Below are 24,738 nucleotides of genomic sequence, written 5' to 3'. Positions count from 1 at the left end.
AATGATTATGAAAATATGAAAAATACAAATCAAACAATTCACCATTCAAAATATTCACCACATCGATGCAGTGTAATAACAACAAATAACAGAAGTATCTAATGAATATAAACTTTTTGTTTAAATTTATTCTTAGTCGCTATCAAATGTTAACTAGAATGAAAGAAATTAATTTTCAATATTATTGTTATATAAAATATAAAACTGACTTATTTGAAAATTTATTTAATTTTATAATAATATATACGCATATTATTAACTATTTATATAATATATTGTATTGAAATCATTCAGAGCTATATATTCTATTAGAGAAAATATTTTTAATATTTATCAAAATGAAGCTATAGGTTTGTAAATCTTGAAATAGGTGAGGTCACTAATTGACAATATAAAGTAAAACATAAGATTTTACGTCAGACAACCAGAGTGTTCTCACAAAAATTCATTTTTCTATTAAACATATTGTTCTATTCCCCTTAACAGTTATACTTATTAAGACGAACCCAACAATTATTTCATAACGAATATAGCAATTATTTTAAATTGTAAATACTTCTTAATCTCTCAGAATTCTTCCTCTCTCAGAACAATAATTGTGATGAAATATATCGATTTTAATTAAAATATAAAAGCTCATCATTAGAGGATTTTATACACACCCTATTTCATTTTGTGTTCTTGCAGAAAATAGTTCTTAAAATTGAATTGGCTTAACATTCATTCAAATGTAATAAATGGTTTTTAACAGATATTTCAGATATAAAGACTCATGAAATTTTGCTATTTTACTACGGTAATTGTTAGTTCAAATTAAATATAATATATACATTAAATAAGAGTAAATCAATATACACTATTGTCTTTTTAAAACACTTTATATGCGCTTGCTTTTCATTGCTATTTGTTTTATAAACTTGTTTTAACGGTAATTTATATATATTTCAACTGCTATTATTCTTAAACTATATTAATAGTATTCTGTAGTGACTATGTTATTAAAAACATTTAATTAAGAAAGTTTATTTTATTTTAGCAAGATCTAATTGATCAGGATTATCTATATTCTCATTCATTGATTTTGAAAAACAGTTCAGTAATTTTATAGCACAGCCTAAAATGCTTTGTGAGCAACTATCATATATACATATATATATATATATATATATTTTCTGACACATTTCTTATAAAAAATAATTAAAATTTCATATTGATTACATCTAATAGCTAAATTATTTCGAACATTTCGTATACGTTTATTTAAATTTAGATTAAAAATACATTTTTTAGATATATATTAATTTAATTTCAATAATCTATGAGTTTGTTGTTTTAGTTACGTTTCATTGTATTTATCCTATCGACTAATAATTAATCAACTTAAAAACCATGCCTGGAAACATTTGGTTTTACTAGCTGTGATAGATTTTACACTATTAATACATAAAAATGTAGGTAAACATTATCAAATTTGATAGGATTTTCATTAAATCATTTTTAAACATCGTCAAGTAAACAAAATAAGTGAATAGTAAATAATTTTCATATTAGATTAGTCTATACATTTAAATTACATTTTGTTTTTGCAAAAGTAATAAGATTGTTCTTTTACACTAACGTAAACCAATTAAAAAGTAATGTAACTATGAATGTTATTTAATGCATATTCAATACAAGTTAGTGACGTAGCTATGATGGATTTTACACTATTGACTAGGCAAGAATTTAGTTAAATATTATTCGTAGAGATTTCTTTAAATAATTTTTTCAAACATCGCGAAATAAACAAAATAAGTGAATATTCGTAGTAAGTAAGTTTAATTTTAGATTAGTATATACATTTTAATTTCATTTTGTTATTTGCAAAAATAACAAAATATAATTTTGCACTAATGTAAACCAATTAAAAATTAATGTAACTATCCATGTCATTTAGTAGAGATTCAGTACTAATCATCTAAAGCCACTAATCATTGTAGAATCCAGTTTTCCGTGTTGAAACATAATGAATGAAGCTGTTGAAATGCTCTTAGGTAAGTTACCACAAAAGGGTTTTTGTGGTGATATGCAGGGTTCTTTACGACGCCGCTGGTTAAACGGCAGCCACCTAAAATAGAGCGTACCATCCATGTATGGCTTGGCTGATAGGGGCGACGCAGACGCAAGCATCTCCCAAAATAAGACATCGGCACCGACGCCGGTGGGAGGCCCCGAGAGCGATCCACCAAGCCGATTTCACAAACGCGGCAAGGTGGACACCGCCGCCCAAAATAGTACCGACACACCGAAATCGCTCCGTTTTGTTTCGTATCCACGTTTTCTGCTTCATTTTTCGTCTATGGCGCTTTCCTCCTAATACGCACACATACGCACAGGTTTGAATTCTTTCCTGACGCTTTATCCGCTTTATCAAATCATTTTGACTCTCTCTGCATTTTCTTAACGTACGACAGCACGTAAGTATTTTATCACTTTGTAACATATTCGTGGATGAGTCATACATCGACAATATTTTTTCTTTTCTTTTCTATTATTTTTCTAATCAATTGTTAATCTCCAAATGTTCAGAAAACCTAATTTTTTAATTGCACTGTATTGTACTATCGTTTTCCAATATCTTCATTAGTATATTTTTAGATCTTTTTGAAAAATTATACTTATACCTTGATTAAACTTAATTTCACATAATATCAATCAATATTTCAAAGTTATAAATATTAATAAAACTGTCAAAATTTATAACGTCCATTTTCATAGAGTAAGAGTTGACAAATTAGAATCTTCTTATTTTACGTATTTACTCGATATTATTTTCTTGTTACTAGCAACCGTATTAAGTTAATTAATTCAAGAAGGATAATAGATTCAATGATCAAAATAATAATTTATTATCACAAGTGTAATTTGAACGTTTTTTAATTTATTTAGTTTTGTATTCATTCCGCTAAAAATTACTTAAACAGTTTTAATTCGTAAGTAACATATGTTAAATATTTGGCATTTTGCTCTGTCATATTTAAAAAACTAGATCTAAAGCTGTTAGTATCAGAGTACGTATTTTACAATACTAAAGCACCCCTGAACAACTATAATTATTGTTCTTTCTATTATTGTATATATTTGAACAAGCATTCCCTAAATTAATCTTGAGGTGCATATCGATTACATATTATTTTAGTGCTTTCTATTATTTTACTATTATTTTTTCTTATTTTCAATCTTACATTATTACCTTTTTAAGTCAACTAGTATTCTATATTATCGAGTCAATAGAAAAACTTATTTAGTAAAAACCTAATTTAACATATATTGTTAATTTATAGCAAGAATGTTTATTTCTAGTACTATACTAATATGTTTTTTTCTTTTTCTATTTACAACATTGCCAAATGTGATACGATTGTGTGCCCTTATAACTTGAACAATTACAATCTTAGTTTAATTATTATTATCAAAAACATAGTTATGTTATCATCCCATGAATAACTGTAACCTCGAGCTTAAGTGAATTTATTAATTAGTTTTGTTTTTTTTTGTAAGTTTTGAAATCGGATCGGATCATTGGATACTTCTTGAAATTTCTGGTGAGTTAGAATCTGTATAAAATTCATGAAACGAAAAATGAGATCCATCCCAAATATGGATACATTAAATACTTTTTAATATTCAATTTTCAATGTTCAATGTTCCTGAAAAAAAATTCAAGCAAAAATAAAAACGATATCTACCATCTTTTTGAAAAATAACTTCTATTTTCCAAAATGTTAATCTCGAAAAATGTGTGTTACTAAAACAAGTTTGAGAAATGTTCAGCCTATTCTCATGTAACATTTATATTTAGACATTCTGAAATAAATCTAGGTCACTAATTTTTTTTCCTGCATCAACTAAGCATCCAAAATCTAAAAAAGATATAAATCACCACCATTTTGCAAAAGATGTTAATTTATATTAGTTTTCAATCGACATCTCATCCAGATATATTTCAACTATTAGGATGTAAAACACATATTTTGTTTTTCCGCATTGACATTATGCCAAAACAAATAATATCATTACCTGTTCCCTGACTGTGCTTGTATATTTATATATAAACCGAAAAATAATTTTCATTGAAGAAAATTTTCTAAATTATCGTTAAAACTATATATTTTAAAGTTGTTATTGTACAATAATGAAAATAAATATTTTTGGTCGAAGTTTATAAATAGAACAACGTAACGATAGTTCGCTTAATAATAACACTCACTATTTTTAAATGCATATAAAATTTGATAGTAAAATTACCATTAAAATATTTAAATAAAACATTTATAATTTCATTGTCACTTCAAAAATTATTACAATAAATAGCTTTAAATATAAACGTAATTGAATATCATATATAACTATATTACATAAATAATTAGCATATGTTTCAAACATTTTGTAACCTCAAATCTAATATGCACTGGAAGAGATGAGATTACATGAAAAACTACTATGACAAATCAGTGAATGATATATATATATTTTTATAACTATTAATTTTTTCTCCAGGATTTTTTTTCTCTGTGGTTTAATATATAATATTGTAACTATTAAAACCATGTCCAATCATTTTAATTATTTAGTTTAATGTTAATTATGACCAAGAATTTTTTTAAACATTTTAACATTTTAAACGTTAACCATAAAATATTGTTTTTACTCTGCAAAATATCCCATACAACAAATATTTTACAGGCATCTTTGTATTAAGATAAACTACATTTTTATGCTTTATTACTTCTGACCACATATAGTGATAGTTTAAAAGATGCAGAATTTTTAATAGTATGTAAAGTTTAAAATATCCACAAGGGTATAACAGTGATAACTACAAAATTGCAAAATAATCAAATATAAAGGGATATAAAGGAATATGGAAAGACAGATAGAGTAAGTACTATATATTAGATGCACCTAATTAGTCTCAAAGTGTAGATACTGAAAAATCAATTTCGATCAGCATATCAACAGATCTATAACTAGAATTAATATGAATATTTTGTTTCTACTTTTGTTATCTATTTATCGTAGGATGCATAGTAATAAGAAACAAAAACTCCTTATTATTTCATTGAATTATTTAGGAAAGTTGAATAACGGTTTCAATGTATTGTTAAAAATAAAAAGCCTACATTGTGTGCCGCACCTGCTATAAAAAAACCCTGTCATATACAGGTAATTTTACTATTTAACGACTGAACGATATCTAAAATATTGTTTTTTAAATTTGCACACATTCAGGTTTATTTTTATTTTGTAGGACATTTATTTATATATTTTAATAAATTGGACTCTTACATACACCCACATGTTTCTTCAAAAAATATATTTTTTATATTGAATAAAGTATAGTTCAATAACAAATCATTTTTTATTTTTTTACAACTTTTTATTGTTGCTAATATTATTACGCTTTAGCGATATTATATATAGTACACCCAGTAGTATATGAATGGCACGAAAACATACATTCTACTTTGATATTTTTGGATTAAAATAAATTAAGTATTTAAAATAATTTTAACAAAGTAAACTACTTTTGCTCATATGATGAGATACAATATGATGAGAGGATAAAACTTTTAAAATAGGTTCTCATGCTATTTAATGGGAGTAATGTCTACTCATTTCTTAATAATTCTAGGTGGAACATTTGCTACATAAATTTAATATAAATTGTTAAATATTTAATAGATTAGCAGTAATCTTCTAAACTTTTGTTGCTACACGGCCTCTATTGAAAAAAGTCTAGACTACTTGAAAATTATTTTAAATCAGAAATATTCATTTAAGGTCTATATAGTTCTTAAATAGGAATTATGGACTATTAATAGGAAAACAATTTTATACTTGTAGTTTTAATAGCATTAATAAAAATAAAACTTTAACTGGTAAGAACAACCAGGGATTCCTGCTTGAAAAACTTCCCCATGGGGATGTGGATTTATCCACAAACCTCTGACATACATTTCAAACTTAGATCTACCACTTCAGATTACCAGCACATTGATATATCCAGTTATTACTTTATATGATACTTTATGTTGTATATTTGTAAAATAATAAAACACACACTAATTTTTTTTTCAAATGATCTCAAATATCTTCATAAGTTTTAAATAAGGACCAGTCATTTGTTTGTCTTACTGAATATTTATATTTTATTACATATTGTTGTTAATGTTGCTTTAGTAATGGTTAAAATTTTATACCAAAAAATTATTATGCCCAGAATTTCGTATATCTTGTGATAAGATTTCTCTGTAAATAATTTTTATAACTCCTTAAGATTAAATACTTAGTTTTTACACACACCGGCAACCAGCATAAACATTATATTGTACATTTCTATTATAACAAATATTTGTATTTCATGCTACCACATTGGTGGAAAAACATTTATAAACTAATTCATATGCTTCTCGTTGTAATTGTTTATACATCCACGAAATAATAAATGATCACAATATTTCCTGATCATAATAAGTTTATTTTAATTCCATATATCCATTATAGAAAATAATAATTCAATGAAATGTTCTTTCAGTGATTCTATAATATAACAATCGACAACATAATATTAGCTGTATGACTTTTAAGGGATTTACTACACATTTTAGTAATATATATTATTATTTATAAAAATATCGTAAGATAATAAAAAAATAAAATATATCTCATAAAATAAAATTCTCCTCCTTCTCCTACTGTTGCGATGTTCGGATCCTGCTGGGGCATGGTCGTAAATGTAAAATCTGTGATTTTGATATTTTAGGCGACGAGAAAAATGATCCCAGTCACGCCATTAACAAGGCTGGGTAAGACCGGATGTCTTCTGGGATGATTTCTAAAGTTGGCCACTCGCCAGTCGGTAGGCTTAATGCTGAGGACCGTGGTTCGGAGCCCAGGTTAAACTTTAGGTTCAGCCCAGATAAACCAATAGTTGGTAAAAGGAGACTTTAATATATATATAAAGAAAATTCCATTTACACAAATTTAAATATCCTATATTAGTTTCGAAATTATAAAAGCAACATTAATAATATAAATCAAGTTAACATATTTTATAATGGAATTTAATAATTTTTTTCAAATCAAAGTGGTGGTGACACTCAGACCATCGACTGAAATTGTGTTTTCTTAATTGAATTGGAAAATAACTTTCTCCTCCTTTCTCAAATAAAACGCTTACTTTTAGATTATCACGATTCGTTATTAGATTTGATTTTATGCATAAAACAAAAATGTATATTCAATATACTACTATAAAATACGTAAGTTTAATTGAATTTAATTTTGAAAAAAATAAAGATATAACGGAAAAGATATGAGAATTGCTTGTAAAATATTATTAGATTTGTATAAATATATATGTTATATATGCACCAAAATATTATTATTTGTTTCTACAAGTCGTATTAGCCGCTAATAAAAACCCATTTTCATTGTTTTACTATTTACTATATTCAAAGAAGAGTAGTGCGTGAAATTAACTGCTTGTTATTGAACACTTATGGTGAAAATTCAGTTTTAATTTCAATATTTCAGATATGGTGATTCCATTTTAGATTAATAAATAATTAATCGGCTTGATTGCCGCAGGGATCAAGGGGATAAGATATTCCTCCTGGTGAAGTCGCGGATTCAAATCTTGCTGTAGCGTGGCGGTACCTGTGATTTTTCAAAAGGCAAGAGTGCAAAATTCGAAAAGGAAAATGATCTGTCAATTCAGGAACCAAGCTAGGTAAGACTGGATGTCTTCTGTGATGATCTCTAAGTTGGTCACTCGCCAGTCGGCAAGCTTAACGTCTAGGATCGTAGTTCGGAGCACACGGTGCGCAATAGGTCTAGTACAGATAAACCCTAGTTCCTATAAAAGAGAATATAACATATAACAAAAAAAATCTTAACAATTGGAAGATTTTGAAAATTAGACGTATGAAGATTAACAGACATAACATCATCTAAGATTTCCAGCCATTTTAATTATAGCTCTGGCACTAAGTATTTAAATAAAATACACAAAATAAACAAATAAAAACACAAAAATCAAAACCTACACGTAAAAATGAAAAGCGTAAATAAAAAGACCTACGGCAACAAAGACCTACCACAGTTGTCTGCGAAATATTACCTCTTCACTTGTTTGATTATAATTTATTCCGATCGATGTCATATGGTCTTACTGAGAAATATTTCTATTTTTATGACGGTAGGTACCCGAAAATAAATTATAGATCAAAAGTCACAACGTTTTTTCGACACGAAAAAAACAAAGAGGCAGTAAATGAACAATATTAACACACATATTGTTCAAAAGTTTTCTCAATAAGTTTTTTTTCTCATTAAATTATATAAAAATTACTCAGAAATTTCACACATCTTATGTAATATATTAAATTCTGTATTTGAAAATAAATTATCTCCTGAGCATTAGATGAAAATGTATTACATCATTCATTCCTTCTATCGATAACTAAAGACAAATATTACTAGTCTATACTAGATGCGAAAAATCTTTTTAAAAGAATGTTAGCAAAAAAAAGTAACAAGCAACTGAAAGTTTGACAATTTAAGTTTTGATACCCTGTGGTAAATATATTACTTGAAGTAGGCTCTTTCTTCTTCTTGTATATACTCCATGAGATTATCTATGTACTATATAATCCCGTATTACAGTTTCGAAAAAAGTAGTAGAAATTCCATTTTTAAACCAGAACTATTGTAATTTCTACATATATATATTTTTCATTTTAAATAAAAAAACATTTTAATGTGTTTTTTCTCAACTAAACTTCGAAATTTCGAGTACTTTTGAGTACAATTTCAATATGGTCTTTTATATACGAGCGCGATCACATATAGCAAAATATCTAACCAATGACAACATAACAAATGATAGTCTGACGATCCCGATTGCGGTTTTGTATAACAGAGATATCAAATATACATGTGGAAAAGAGCTTTGGACTATTAATTTTGATAGAGTTCCAAGCTTGCATAGAATAAACTTTTTCCAATAAATGATTACTTTTAACTAAATCTAACAAATTCAAAACACTGATATGTCTAACATGTCTTGAAATTGTACATGTTATATTGGGTATATTATGAGAAGCATAAGCAGTGCTTATATGAAAAGGTACAATGCAAATAAATGTTTTTCATTTAATAAAGTTTTTAATTAATATCCCCTTCCTTTTCCTTTCTATTCTTTATTAAAATTATTTTTAAAAATTTAAAACTTAACTTTAGTGTTTAAGAATTAGTTTTCGGAAAACCTTATTCATTAGCATCCTTTAAAAATCATTCATTCCGACGCTTCTCTGAAGCTATCGAAATGCCTTTTTAACTATGCGTTTTGGTTTGAACCAATGTATACTCAGCTCATGATATAATAACACAGGCCTGTAACTAAAAAGCTATTTGAATATTTTCTACTGATTTCCATGTATTTTGTTATGCTGAAAATGAAAATAATGTGGAAAAAATTCCAGGACCTCAGGATGGATTTATTTATCAGATACGATGTAGCACAATGACATCTTTTCATAGTTTTATCAAAAAGATTAAAGCTTTTTAAGGCAGTTCTGCTTCACAACGGTGGTTTTTATAATTCCATTCCAGTAAGTCATTCCGTACACTTCAAAGGAACGTCCAAGAATTTGGAATTGGTTTTTTGTAAATTAAAATGAATACCATGGTAGCAGGTGTTCACAGATTTTAAAAGTTTGCGCATATTAATCGAACAACAATATGAGTTGAACAAATTCAGTTGCTTCTTGTGTCTATGGGCTAACAGAGACCAAGCAAGTCACTGGACCAAGAAGTGTTGGCCGCCGAGGAAGTTTAAAATTGGTGTAAAAAACATCCTCCAAGAAACATTGGTACCTAAAATTCTTTTAACACCGTTCCAAATAAATTTGAGATTAATGGAGCAATTTGTAAAATCACTTCTCAATGATGGAGATTGTTTCAAATACATAGTTATAAAGCCCACACTTCACACGACTATGACAGATTCTAAAAAAGAAAGGCGGATTAGTTTTAAAGAGGTCATACAATTTTTTAATGAAATTATAAATATCCTAACTATAAAAAAATCGTCAAAAGTATGCTAAAAGCTTTAAATTGCCTAATGAGTCCAAAATTACATTTTCTTCATTCCCACCTCAACTAGTTTCCGGTTTAGGTAAACTTGGACGAGTGAATAGCAAGGTGAACGATTTCACCAGGTCATTAAAGAGATGAAGAAAAAATAGCAAAGAAAATGGAGCATCTCAATGATATCAGACTATTGCCGGATGCTTCATAGAGACCTTTCACTGGAAAAAGAAAAAGGAATTAATGTGTACTAGTGAATAATAAGGACTAATATAGGATTAGATAAAATATTTGTCCTTAATAGTTTGTGGATAAAATAATATTTTTCAAATCTAATCTCTTTTTATAATAACTCGTTACATACTCGATTCAATATTACTATGGTAAGGTATACAGTTGAACAACACGTCCACATTAACAAATTTTATAATCACACAGAGAAAAAATGTCTTTGGTGACGCGGAGCATTTTTGGATAAATGACTATATTAGCAGGGATAATTGTCATGTATGGAATCGGCAATCCACACAAAACACGTCATCTGCAATGCATGAGCAAAAAGTAAACATCAACCAGGCAATAATGTTTTATTGGCTCATAATTTAACATCATAATTTATTTATAATAATATTTATAATGATAAGATGATAGCAACATGTGATATCCTCTACCTTTTGTTACTATAAACTTCTATGTCATTTGGCAACATGAACAATATTTATATTAATTTTTGAGTAAATTATGTTCTAATGAGACTTTTAGAGGAATTAAACGTTACATAATTGCTACAATATTTTGTTAATGCTAGGTTAATGGTATAAACATGATGATCGCCTTTCAAATATATTAACAGGTCAATTGAAAAGTCCCCGGCCTGACACATAGATGGCGCTACTAGAATTAAATCCATATGTTTCTTAGTTAGCCCTAACCCTCAAAAGATGCGCGTATAAATTTGACAGCTGTCGGATCATTAGTTTGTGAATTATAACATTTTCAGTGAAGCAACATTTGTTATTGTGAAAAAAATGGATAAAAAGGAATTTAGCGTGCTGATAAAATACTGCTTTTTGAAGGGAAAAAATACAGTTGAAGCAAAACCTTGGTTTGATGTTGAGTTTCTGGACACTGTCCCAAGAAAATCAACCATCAAGGTATGCTTAGTTTAGACGTGGTGAAATGATCACTGAAGACAGTGAACGCAAAGGACGCCCAAAAGAGGTTATTACCAACGAAAACATTTTAAAAAATCCACAAAATGGTTTTGAATGACCATAAATTTAAATTGAATAAAATAGCAGACCCTCTAAAGATATTAACTGAACGTATACATCATATCATTCACGAATATTTGGATATGAGAAAGCTCTGTGAAAAGTGGATGCCGCGCGAGCTCACTTTTGACAAAAAACAATGACGACTTAATGATTCGGAGCAGTGTTTGAAAAACATCAACCGTAATAAACCCTAATTTTTGAGTTGATATGTCACAATGGATGAAAGATGGCTCCATCATTTCACTCCGAACTCCAATCGAGAGTCATCCGAGTGGACTGCACACGATGAACCCGCTCCAAAGCATGGGAAAACGCAACAGTCGGCTGGCAAACTTATGGCATCCATATTTTGGGATGCGCTTGGAATAATTTTCATTGACAATCTTCAAAAAGGAAGGACCATCAACAGCGACTATTACATAGCTTTACTGGATCGTTTGAAGCACGAAGTCGCACGAAAAACGCCCACATTTGAAGAAACAGAAAGTGCTTCTTCACCAAAACAATTGAACCTGTCACAAGTCAGTGAAAACGATGGTAAAAATCTATTAATTGAGCTTCGAATTGCTTCCTGATCGTATTCTCCAGGTCTGGCCCCCAGCGACTATTTCCTGTTCCCAGATCTCAAAAGAACGCTCGCTGGAAAGAAATTTTCGTGGAATAAGGAGGTGTAATTGCCGAAACTGAGGCCTATTTTGAAGCAAAGGACAAATAGTACTACAAAAATGGTATCGAAAAATTGCAGTGTCGCTATATTCAGTGTATCACCCTTGAAGGGACTTATGTTGAATAAAAAAAACTAATTTTGGCAAAAAAATTTGTTTTACTATGGTACACCGGGGACTTTTCAATTGAACTATTAGATCCCACAAATCTATCAAAAATCTGTTAGCACCAATTATTTTGGGATCCAAAAGGATTTTTCCCTTACCTTTACTTTTGTAGTCCAAACTAGAGAAGCAGCAGAAGCAGATTATTATTTTAACCTATTGAAAAAACTGAATGTCGAAATTTGTGATATAAAACCTTAAGATTAAGAAAAACTCATATTTCAGTCAACATGCCCTTTCTTGAATAAAACTAGAAAACATCTCAAAAAGAAATTGAATTAAGGTACAAATTGTTACAACTCAAAAAAGCACACAGAGTAACACACTTGTACACGTTTGTTATGGAACTAAAGATTAATAACAATCGTCGGAGAATATTTCGGCCGTTTTCCAGATTATTTTTTTAAATAAATTGCAAACTATATTAAAAAAAGTAACTATGTAAATTATAAAAGTTTATATGTAATAGATATGAGACTATAATCATAAAACCGCTTTGTTTCACAAACGACCCATCTTATTGAACAGCATTATAATATGTACTGAGAAAAAATATATTTACACATAATAAATACAAAGCCTAACGGTAAAGCTTTAAACTAATTATATAATAATTACTGAAGTGTTACATATTAGTTACAGTCAGCTATGCCTTCTGCTGTAAATCCGCCATCTGTAATGATAGCATTAAGTCACAGTGCTAACATTTTATATATTAATATTACAATAACAAAAAATAGTAATTTTCAGCTTCAATATCATTATCTTTATTTTTAGAAGTCTAATTATACCATACTTTAATAATCAAGTACGTATGAATACGAAAAAATATACTTACTTGCATTGAATAAAATATTCCATCATTTATTCAACAATAAATTCACTGGCTTGAAACTTGATATCCTAAAACTGGACAACGATCAACAATATAACTTTCAAGTATTGGCGATTTTAATAAGCATCAAATTGTTTTGCATCTTCAAAATGAAGGAATGTGCAAATATTACATATTGATTGTTTTTATAAGTACAAGGTAATAACTTAAGTAAAAAAGTTGTCGAGAGTGTTTTAAAAACAGGTCATTTTGAGAGATGAGAACGTTCTGATGATTTTTCATTTATGTTTGTTGACGTTTATCCAAAAATGCGTCTCTAAACATGAATTTTCGACCAAAAATGGTATCCTAACAAATATTTTGATAAAATAGTTTCATTTGGACCTTCTACTCAATCGCGTAACTTGTTATGGTGATTTGGCATCACTGCCTGAACAATAAATAACAGGTTAATCAGCTGCCAAAATCGAAAGATCCTTGTTGAAAAATATTGAATATTAATAAAAATTGAAAACTTCTATTTAAAATATGTATCAATTATGTAATAAAGCTTTTTTTTGAGAAGAAAATATAATTATTTGGGAAATAGCAAGAAAACTGATTTTTTTATTTTATATAATATCCCTTATCTGTGTTATGAATCTATATTGTTATTAATTTCTTAATTTTGGGACGTAACAAATAATACTGGGATATGCTAGTATTTACAGAATTACCGTACTAATAATATACCACTGATTTATAACTGGACATATACGGCTAAATTTTATACTTCGGAAAAAAAATAGAAAAACAAAAATAAACGGACGGTGGTCATAACAGTCACCGTAGAAAAAAAAACGTTTGGCATGGTCGGCCATAAAACTTTCCAAATTTTTGGCTATTGGTTTATTTACCCGTGAATCAGAAATTCTGTTCAGCTCGGTGCAATGAAACGACCAAATTTATTCATGCTATTGGAATCTAGTTTCACCGATGGTCCGCTGTTTTGCCGCCGTTATGACGACAGTTTGGCAATGAAATCTACTCATACTAATCGTAAAAACAAGTTTTCTTTCAATAACAATCTTCGTTAATTCGTCTTTAATCATTCTTAATCAGCACTCTCAGTTCTAAAATATATTAATTGTTTTAATAAATAAAAGAGTAATAATGCTTTAATATACCAAAATTTATTTAATTTAATCTGTTTTCAATTACTCAATTGTAAAAGACGTACTTATTTAAAAAACTTTGAATGGCATTTTATGAAATGATTAATTGCAGAAGATGTTTTCGAATACCTATAAGAATTACAAAGCAATAGTCAAGGACTCCTACTAGTAATAAACAAGATACTAACGTAACAGTCAAGGTTTCCAATCCTGCTCAGATAATAAATCTTTTAAATCTATATTTGTAATTATGTGTGGTTAACTATAAAGGTGTAAAAGTTGATAAGGAAGAACCCGTTTGAGTCACTGTGATAACATTTTGGCATAATACTGTTTAGATTACATGTCACAAGTGATCTATTTAATGAGTGATATGTAAAAGTTAAAATAGGATACCACAACAAGCATTACCATAAGTATAAGTGTATTTCTGTTAAAACAACATATATTTCAAGTAAATTAAAGGTTTAATTTTAAATCCTGTACGTCTCATAATATAACATACTACAAAAAATCTACATACTATATATCAAACTGTTTGTCCTTTGAGCAAAACCATTCGTCGAGACATATTCTAACTTCTTCGAAATTGGCGAAATGCTGCTCTGCAAACGCGTGTTCTACTGAAGTTGATAGTCGGGACAAGGTCTGGAGAGTACGGAGGATGCGATAATATGTTCCATTAAAGTGCTTTCAACGATTCCTTGACAATCACTTTACAGTGTCTTTGGGCTCTTTCTAGACATTTTTCAGTCAAGGCATAGTTCAAATTGATTATTTGTTGTCGGTAGCGATCACTATTTCCTGTTTCACCAGGTTTCAACAGTTTGTAATACATGACGTCCACTGACTCTGGTCCCTCCAAATACAGACAATTTGTCTTTGGAGTCGATCGGTCGCCTTCACCAGGTGACAACCATGATATTTTGCTTAGGGTTTTTAAAACAAATCCACTTTTTATCGCCTGTCACTATTCATTCAATTTATATGACGCCCATTTTCCCATCTTTTGGATTTTCCCCATTGCTCGTAGTCGGTCTCTAATCGTTTCTTGGGCCACATCTAATAGTTTTGCCAATTGTTTTTGAGTTTTGGTTGAGTCTTTATCCAATAACTTTTGCAGTTTCGTAACTTTAAACTATTTCTATCTAACAAAACGTTCTTTGTCTTGCATACCGAAATGACTTTTAAATTTTGTCGATTAAATCGAAACCACGCCTCACATTTTTCTTGAGGATTGATACTCATCGTAGGTTTCTACCAGCAAACGATAACTATCAACGGCTTATTTATATTGATTAAATAACAAAAGTAATCCGTGCCGCAAAAGCACGTTTTCAGGCACAAAACTTGACATATTCAAAGAGGTATAAATCTATGACGGTGTCTCTTTCGCAAAATATAACATTTTGAGCTTTGAAGATTGATGTCAGTAGAATAAGATGACATATATATGAAATCATAACATTGCAGACTTAAAATTAGCGACATGTGTTAGAAAAACTGGCAATGACTTTTCGGTATACCTGATATTTAAAAAAATAGAAAAATGTATTTTAAAAATATGGTATTTAATTAATGAATATTAAAATAAAAAGATCCTAAAAATCCTTCTACAAATCAGCAACACAAGAGTTTTAGGACATAGTGTTTTAAACTACAAAATATTGGATATATAGTTTAAGCCACATTTGAGTCCTGCGAAATTAAAATAATAATTATGGACAACCACCACTGATCCACTTCATTTCTTTTATTCATTAATCATTTAATTATATATTAGTTCTTGCCTGGCCGCCAGGAAATCTATTTACCTAAGTGTATGCCTAAATATTTAACATCACAGTCTCTAATTTGGCTACCATTTATTTTCATTAATAAACAAACATAGGCCCTCAATTCTCTTTTTTACTTTATATAGTTAATTAGTAGTTATAATCAAATTTTATTGAGCTAAAGTGGTAATAAATCTTAATAAATTAATCAAGATTTGGGAATTAAAATAAAGAAATTCATTTATAAAAAAAACAAAACCACGGCAATTAATTATACATTATACTAGTGTTAATAATACTAAGACGTAGAACTTATGATGATGTTTATTATGCATTACATTAGTAATATTTTGACTTTGAAATTAGGTGTAGACGTAAAAAATCGCCCGATAAGTCCGTCGCCTAACATATACTCGTAGATGACACCATCTTCAAAAGTCCTTGAAACCTAGGTCCTTACCTTACCTAAGGTTCTTACCTAACAGATCTAAAATCAAGATATATAGAAGGCGTTATAGAACTTATATTGAATCTTACTAAAGTTGTAAACAAGTTTTTCGAGTCTTACTTATCAGAAGGCTCCAAAGGTGAATAATTATAGCAAAATAAAAGGATTTTAATAAAATATATTTCAATATAGCTTGACATTTGAAGGGAACATTTCCAAACCAAATAAAAACTGACTTGACAACATATATTTAACTAAATTGAAATTGTTTTCCATCAGACCAATATGTTTTTAAAGGAAATATACTGAACTATTTATCCTTTAAGACATTTAAGTATAACGTATCATACAATATTAATGAAAAAATGTTTTTTTCTACATTTAGTATGAAATGTAAAATAAAATAGAATTGCCCTTTGGAATTATATGACTTTTCTCATCTACAAATACAAACAACATTTAATTATTATTTTTATTTTTAAATAATGGCTATAATATAATACATAACATAATTTTCGTTAATAATAAAAACATCATAAACTAATTAAGCATTTATTTTTTGGAAGAAAATATTATATTTGTACTTACATTACTAATTCATTTTGGAGAATCTATTGTGGACTGAAACCTATCGTATTGTGGACAATTTCTGCTGATTCCGATATATAAAGTAAATGATATGTAAATAGAAAGATATTATATTCAATTCAATTATGTACATTTACCATAATAAAAAACTTTCCAGAATTCTATCCGGAAATATATAGCTATCCGGTCTCTAAAAAAAAGATGTAAAAAAACTAGAGAGATTCTAGTCTACTCTTTTTTATACAGAGATATACTTTATAACATTTTTACAGCAAATGCTATATAAATTAATCATAATAACAAATTTCCTACAAAAAAATAGAAATATACAAATATAACCTAAAATGTACTTAAAAAAAATTAAACCAAAGCGTAGGACCAAAAAAAATTTGCCGGTTTTTCTTGCTTTTATACCTTCGGCTATCTGATGACCAATACGCTAGTGAGAACGTGGTTACGATTTCATGCTTCCCGTTCTGAGTATTTATATTATGTGGTTGCAACTTTTAAACAATAAGTGTCACAACTTCACAACAATACAATAAGTTCAATTTTTTTTGTAAAACAGCATCTGCTATTTTTAATATAATGCATCGTATCACTAACATTGCATACCTGCAGTCACTCCGGTAACCAAGCTGGGTAAGATCGGATGTTTTCTCAGATAATCTCTAAGTTGGTCACTCACCAGTTGGTAGACATAACGCTGAGGACCGCGGTTTGGGACCCACATTAAACAATATCTCCAGTCCAGTTAAATCCTCAGTAAATAAGAGACTAAAATATAACAAATAAATAAATAAAAAGTAAATTTTACTGGAAAACTGTTTGTTCTCTAAATTATTTAAACTGTACATAAATATTAGTATAATTGAGTACGTAAGCTTTCTATTCAAAAACGTCATTTATGTTTTTATATATGGTATCGCATTCATATTATAAAAAATATTCATTTGTTTAATCAGTACGCAAATTAGCGTTATGTCAACAAACAATATTTTGGACTATTTTGCTTTATCTCTTAACTCTAATTATTACTGACACGGTTTTGGAAACTCCAATTATACGAAAATTTAATAAAGTTACAATAGGCTTTTGCGGTTGGAAATTTTATTTGACAATAGGCTTAATCAATTTCGTTTAAATATCGTTTAATAATCACTCGCTCATGAAAAATATGCTCCACATATTCGCTAAAGAAATAAATAAATTTTATTTTACTATAATATAGCATATATTGCAAATATACAAAAATTATATATTTTTTAAAAGTTTTGTGTATTACTTTCTTTGCTACTTTATTAGAGTTTTGTATTAAGTTATGTGGTTGGCCAGTGTACGTATTAGTAAAGTTAAATAGACACTACAACATGCTGATACAATACCAAATAAACGTTGCAATGCCTATGACGAAGTTATTAGTAAATATCGTGACAACTATAAATACAGCTCACGTGCACAAACATTTAGAGTAATCAAATCCCGAGCCAATTGATGTCACTCTCTTTGCTAGTGCTTCCAACCTTAGTCCGTAGAACGAGTAGTCGTAGACCTTAAAAACTGTAGTTTCTTTTTGAGAAATAAATATATTTCTTTCCTTTCATTTTTTTATATAGTGTCGGTCAACGGCCAACATAATTATTACCAGCTTTTTATAATAATTTAAAAAACTTAGTGATAACCGCGGGTTCGACTCCTGCTGGGACATGGTCATAAATGTATATTTGTGATTGTTTAATATTTGTGATTGTCCTAGGCAAGAGTCACGCCAGTATCGACTCAGAGTGCCATTTCGATATTTTCAAGCGACACAAAAATGATTTCATGTATCGTTAAATGAGAAGAAATGTAATACAGACCCACTGCAACACACCTCAATCAAAAGGTGATCAGCTAGGTGTGCAGCAGTCGATGAAAGCAGTTCAAAGCAATAAAAAAACTGGTCTTGGAAGAATATACTGCTGTTGAATTAGAGAATATCAATGAACACAGTCGAATTTCTAAAAGAAACACACTTTTCTATTTTAGTGTAAAACCTTAATATTTGTAGTATTTATTAGTAAAATATTGCATTTCAAAGTATCAAAAGTAATTCAAATTATTAATATTATCAAATTATATAACATCTATATATTAATCGGCTTAGCGAAAATATTGCCTCACTTTATGGAATATGTGAGCACAAGCAAATGGAGCAAAGATTAAAATTTGATACGCTTAAAGCTTATGCGTAAAAAGAACTTTCAGGCCTAAAATGTTTGTGTAATATGCCCTACAAATAAGTAAATTCCAAATTCCAATAAAATGAAATACGCCCAAATCAAACAATCAGCAATAGTCGTTAGATCGGTAACACAATATATAAACAAATATTTTCTAAATATAAGCTCTATTTTCATTGGACCTAGCCAGCTCCAATTCTAATACAGTAGATTATTCACAGTTTCTGCTATACTTAAATCGTCTATGGACGTGTAATTTTACATTGTGCATCAAAATCTCATTTCTTGATGAGTTTTCAGTCCTCATGTGGGACACAAGGTAAAATAGAAAGCAGTAGATGCAGTAAGGGTGAGATTGCAAAATATTACATAGAATGATAAATAAACGATAAATAAATTTACTGACAGGAAAAAATATAACGGCTACGTTAAAGATTGAGTAGTAGAACAAATAACTAACGAACAATGTAATTTTGTTGAAAAATGCAGGTAAAATTATTCTTTTATCAAATAATCCTAGTTTCTTATAAAATTTATTGTTTTTAAATATATATTTTAAATGAATAATATGTATAAAAGTAACTACATAGTTTGCCTAGATGGAACCATGATGGACAAATAGAAGAAATTATGAATTACTAGCAGTAATCTGTTAAATATTTTAAACCTCTGATAAATATTAAAATGTTTAACGATTAATGCAATAAATTATGTGACTGTATAAACATTTATATTCTGAACCTTTTTTCAATTATATTAGTTATTTACTTCAAAGACCTAAGTTTTGAGAAGTCAATAGTTCATTTAATGAGTGTAAATATATTACTTTAATATAATTTCAATATTGTAAAAAATAAATGCCTAAGTGCCTAATTGTGGTCGCTATTATTACAAATATATAATAAAAAAGTAAATAAAAATCATATATACTTATATTGGATGCTCTGAAAATAACCTTACTAATGATATCTTTATAATGTTATGTGATGTAGTAATTTAAACTTATTTTTTCTTTCTTAATTATTAAAACTTAACGAAAATTAGATTTTGTTAAATACCATTTAAAAAAACAGTTAGTGAGAGTTAATTCTTGATATAGTTTGCATAATATACAGATATTTGTTACTGTAATTAATGTTACATATCAAATATATTTCTTATCTTATATAGAAAATATTGTTAAAACAAGTTTTAGTAATAATAACAAATCATTTTTAAGCTATTCTCTTTAGTCTGTCATGAGAGAAACCTGATTAACTTTATAAACTGTGGTCGAATTTCGATCACAGGGCGATCACTAGTATTTATAAATTATACAAATACAATGAAGATGATTTATCATTTTAGTATGAAAGTCCCTATTACAAATTGGTTATTTTTAATATAAATAATAACTAACGATTATATTGCATCCGAAAATGCTCTTCCTGATTCCAGCAGTGCGGTTTTTATTCCAACGTCTGTTACATTGCCCTTTTTTGATTTAGGTATAATAAATCAACACGGTCCTTTTTGCTCTGCTAAAAGTTTTTTTGATAAATTATACTTCCTCCAGTTTCGGACACGAAATTAATACTGGGGTGTTTTATTTTACACAGAACTATGTTCTCTTAATTAAATGCTTGATTCGTGAACTGCCTTTTATCTACCTTTCTAAATGGAGATAATTCGTATACAACATACACTATATTCTATTTTAATTGTCACTTTATATTTAAAATAATTAATTTGAATACAAGCTTTATTAGTAGTAATGGTAATGGAGCTAAATACGGATATTACATAATACTATAATATTTTGACTCAAGTCAAGAAATGTATTACTGTGCTAAATGAACTGAAATCATAAAAAAATCAAAAACAATTAAAAATTTTATATGTAAAATGATATGTGTTTTTATTATTACAATTTCTAACATATTTATAATAATATTAGGTTACTGTAATGCCAGCTGTGGTAATAGTTAGCGCAGCGGCTATTGTCGCGGGTTCGAATCCTGCTGAGGCATAGTTGTAAATTTATGTTCGTGATTGTTTAACACTTGTGATTGTCCTTAGGGAAGAATGCAAAACCCAACAAGGAAAACGATCCCAGTCATGCCAGTAACCAGGCTGGTTAAGACCGGATGATTTCTAGCATAATTTCTGAGTTGGCCATTCAACAGTCAGTTGGTTTAAGATCGTGCTTCGATGCCCACATTAAACTGTAGGTCTAACCCAGATAAACCTTAGATGACAAAAAGAAAAGTTATATATAAGTTATCTATAAGTTCATATATCAATATTTTTCTTCATGATATTTTTCCTCGACATCTGTCATAACCTGATAAATCCGTTCCTGTTGCTCTGCACTCATCAAAAACATCATCTAAATCTTCAACCAAATATACAAATGAAATTTAAGGCTTCTTAAACAATGAGAAGGTTTTAACTTTGCTCCGTTTTCTTAACCCTCTATTCGTCATTGCATCGAAATTGCAATTAACAAACATTATGACGAACATTAATGAACGAAAATAATTTTTTTCAGTTTAATTTTAATCTTAAAGCTTTAACAAATTAACAGTTAATACAAATTATTTTTCTTGATGCGTGTTTTTGTTAGGTGTCATAGGTTTTACGACCAATATTAAACTCTTGCTCTATTCACTCACATACTATTACTTACATATATTTTAGTAATCTCCTTACTTTAAAACGGCATTTATAGATAGAAATTGCAAAAAAATGCACTTGAGATTGTCACAGTAGATCCACATTTCATCGCCAGTAAATAGGACACAGACAGTTCTTCCATTTTGCCTGATAAACAATAAAGCCACGATATTCGAACGTTTAAAATGGCACTTTCAACCAATTCGTGTGTTTATTTCCTGTTTGACATACATACATTAAAACGGCTGGAAATAGTTGATTCATTAGTTGGTAAGCTATCTAATATTCTTTGGAGTTTGAGTTTGGTTATGCTCCAATAACCTACTCGGTCAAGTCTTCGATTAATTTTCTTCGAACTTTCTTAATCATCCAAACTATTCTTTGATATTAACATCAAAATAACCATCTTGGTGAGACCAAAACCGACAACTTGGATATGATGGAGTAGCATCACCAAAACTTTCTAAAAGTGATTATAAAAAGTGATCTACAGTAGATTTTTTCAAATTAAACAGCAAAAGTATAATTTTGAAAATACAAATTTTAACGTTCTATGATTACCATCTTTATATACTGAATAACTCAATAATACCAAAAGGAAATATTATTTTAAACAAAGAAATTTCGAAACCATAAAATCTAATGTTTAGGTTAAATTGTTTAATCGTTACAAGCAAACACCTAATATAAAACATGGAAACCTCGCCCTTCAGAAAACTACAAATTGATTCATTTGGTTTAGAATTTTGTTCTTGGTAGAATTCCTATAGAACGTGATACTGTTTGTCAGTTGCCATTAAATACTATTCTTATGTATCAAATACTGATGTTACTGATGAATTATCGAGGCTTTGATTGACATATGCTTAATGTTTCTGATTTTGATTATCCGTAGGCAATAGAGTAAAACCAACAAGCAATAATCAGCCAAGTCACTCCAGTAACTAGGCTGAATAAAACGAATACCTTCTGGAATGGTCTTTAAGTTGGTTAATTGCTAGTTCGTAGGCTTAATGACGAGGACCTTTATTTTGACGATCAAAATAAGTCGAAATTAACCTCCTTCGAATAGAATAGTTGTGTGTCAATTTTCCGATTATCTATAAACAAGAATACAAAATCAGTCAGCCTAATGTCTGAAAGAGTTCCGAAATTAGTCGCTTGCCAGTCATGTGTTTCGGAGCCCACGTTAAACAGTAGATCAGATGAACCTCAGCTAGTTGATAAAAACATTTAACATATAAGTTTTAAAAATGCTCCAAAAATACAATGGCAAAACTTACACGCAAAGATCTCAAGTAGAATGGACAATATGTCGAAATATATTTCGAACGTTTGCAAAAGTGCAATAGAAATTGCAAATAGAAAAAATAAATTATATAAAACTCAGATTACAACAGTGAAATCAAAACATTTTCTTGTTAAAAATTGTAAAATATATTAACATTTATGTCTTAAATATTATATATACATTTTGCAAGTAATTTTAAATTATACACAAAAAACTTGTTATGTTAGAAACCCAACAAATATATATGTAACATATAACTTTTATTAAATCAAAAACGTGTCTTTATAGGAAAAAGCATTATTAAATTCATAGTCAGTTCTGGTATAACTACAATTCATCATAAACATTCCTCTCAGAAGAAAGAGGTCTCCCAGTGATTTATTATACCTGAATAAAAAAAGGCCATGTATTTCAACGGTATGAAATAAAGCACGACTTGGCAAGTTACAGTTATATAATATATTATCTGATTTTACCTCAAATGTTTGGAAAATAAAATGTTTTGTTTGTAGTCAATATAAATGTTAGTATTTGATTTATGCTAAAAATAAATATAAATAATGTACGTAATTTTTCTAGAAATATTCTCAAAACAAGTATTCGCAAAGTGGTAATATATTGAATAGAAAATTTGAAAGATAATATAAAAGAAGCCAAACGATAAATAATGATTAGTTAGCTTAGGAATAGCAGTATTGATAGTATTAATCAATATAGTGCGTAGATCTACTGATGAATAATAAGACGCTGATAAATGATCAATAATTTAAGAAACAACGTTACTGAAAATATATAATATGTTTATTTATTCTGTTAACAATGTTATATTATATAATATGGTTTTGACGAAAAGTCCATTTGCCGGATAGTCATCTAGGTCAAAACTACTTGAATTTTTTTTTATCATTTAATTAATACATTGTTACTAGTCGTTTCCGTTTAACCTACAATTTGTCTTTATGCTAACTTAAATCTAGGTATATAACTAGGAGGACCCATCGGCCCTAACTCAGTCTCTGATGAAATAATGTTTATACATGTCACTGCTGAATTTTTTAATATATGCACTTCACTACACAACACTACACAAGATCAGATGGTTTGATTCTTTTGAGTCTGTGTCCTGTTCTGGTGGTATCCAAAAGTTGCAATATTTCAATATTAGTATGAGAATGGAGTCTTTCCTCATGCCTCCTTGCAATTCTCTTGATTTTTAACTGATTGTGGGCATCTGAATGCCTCGATATAGGTAATCAGTCCTATAGTATTTGGGTGCACCCACAATACCTCTCAGGACTTCTGTTCTGAAAAATGTGTATTTTACTAATGTTACTCTTTGCAGAACATCCCCATAATTGAACTCCGTATGTTCATATAGGTTTCAATATTTGCTTATATAATAGCAATTTATTATGTACTGATAATTGTGATTTTCTTCCAATTAGCCAGTACATTTTCCTATATTTCAATTCCAGATCTTTTCTTTTCTTCTTTATATGTTCCTTCCAGCGAAGTTTTGCATCGAGATT

The 24,738-nt window shown here is 28.7% G+C and overlaps 1 protein-coding gene and 1 long non-coding RNA gene across 3 annotated transcripts in view; one reads left to right on the top strand and one right to left on the bottom strand.

Moving 5' to 3' along the window:
* Positions 1-24,738, top strand: part of LOC143198219 (uncharacterized) — a 376,811-nt gene that overhangs the window by 286,045 nt on the left and 66,028 nt on the right. The gene's annotated exons all lie outside the window — the stretch shown is intronic.
* LOC143198229 (uncharacterized) lies at positions 7,722-13,213 on the bottom strand. Its single transcript, XR_013006185.1, has 3 exons — positions 13,080-13,213; positions 12,343-12,397; positions 7,722-7,900 (listed from the first exon to the last, which is right to left on the bottom strand). It is a non-coding gene; the product is annotated as an uncharacterized LOC143198229 (long non-coding RNA).

The sequence above is a fragment of the Rhynchophorus ferrugineus genome, unplaced genomic scaffold (genome assembly GCF_030347505.1).
Source record: "Rhynchophorus ferrugineus isolate W39M unplaced genomic scaffold, kcgeb_rfMv2 rfM6, whole genome shotgun sequence".
Lineage (NCBI taxonomy): Eukaryota > Metazoa > Arthropoda > Insecta > Coleoptera > Curculionidae > Rhynchophorus > Rhynchophorus ferrugineus.
Note: the sequence above shows the minus strand (reverse complement) of the source record. Positions and strands in the feature narration are given on the sequence as shown.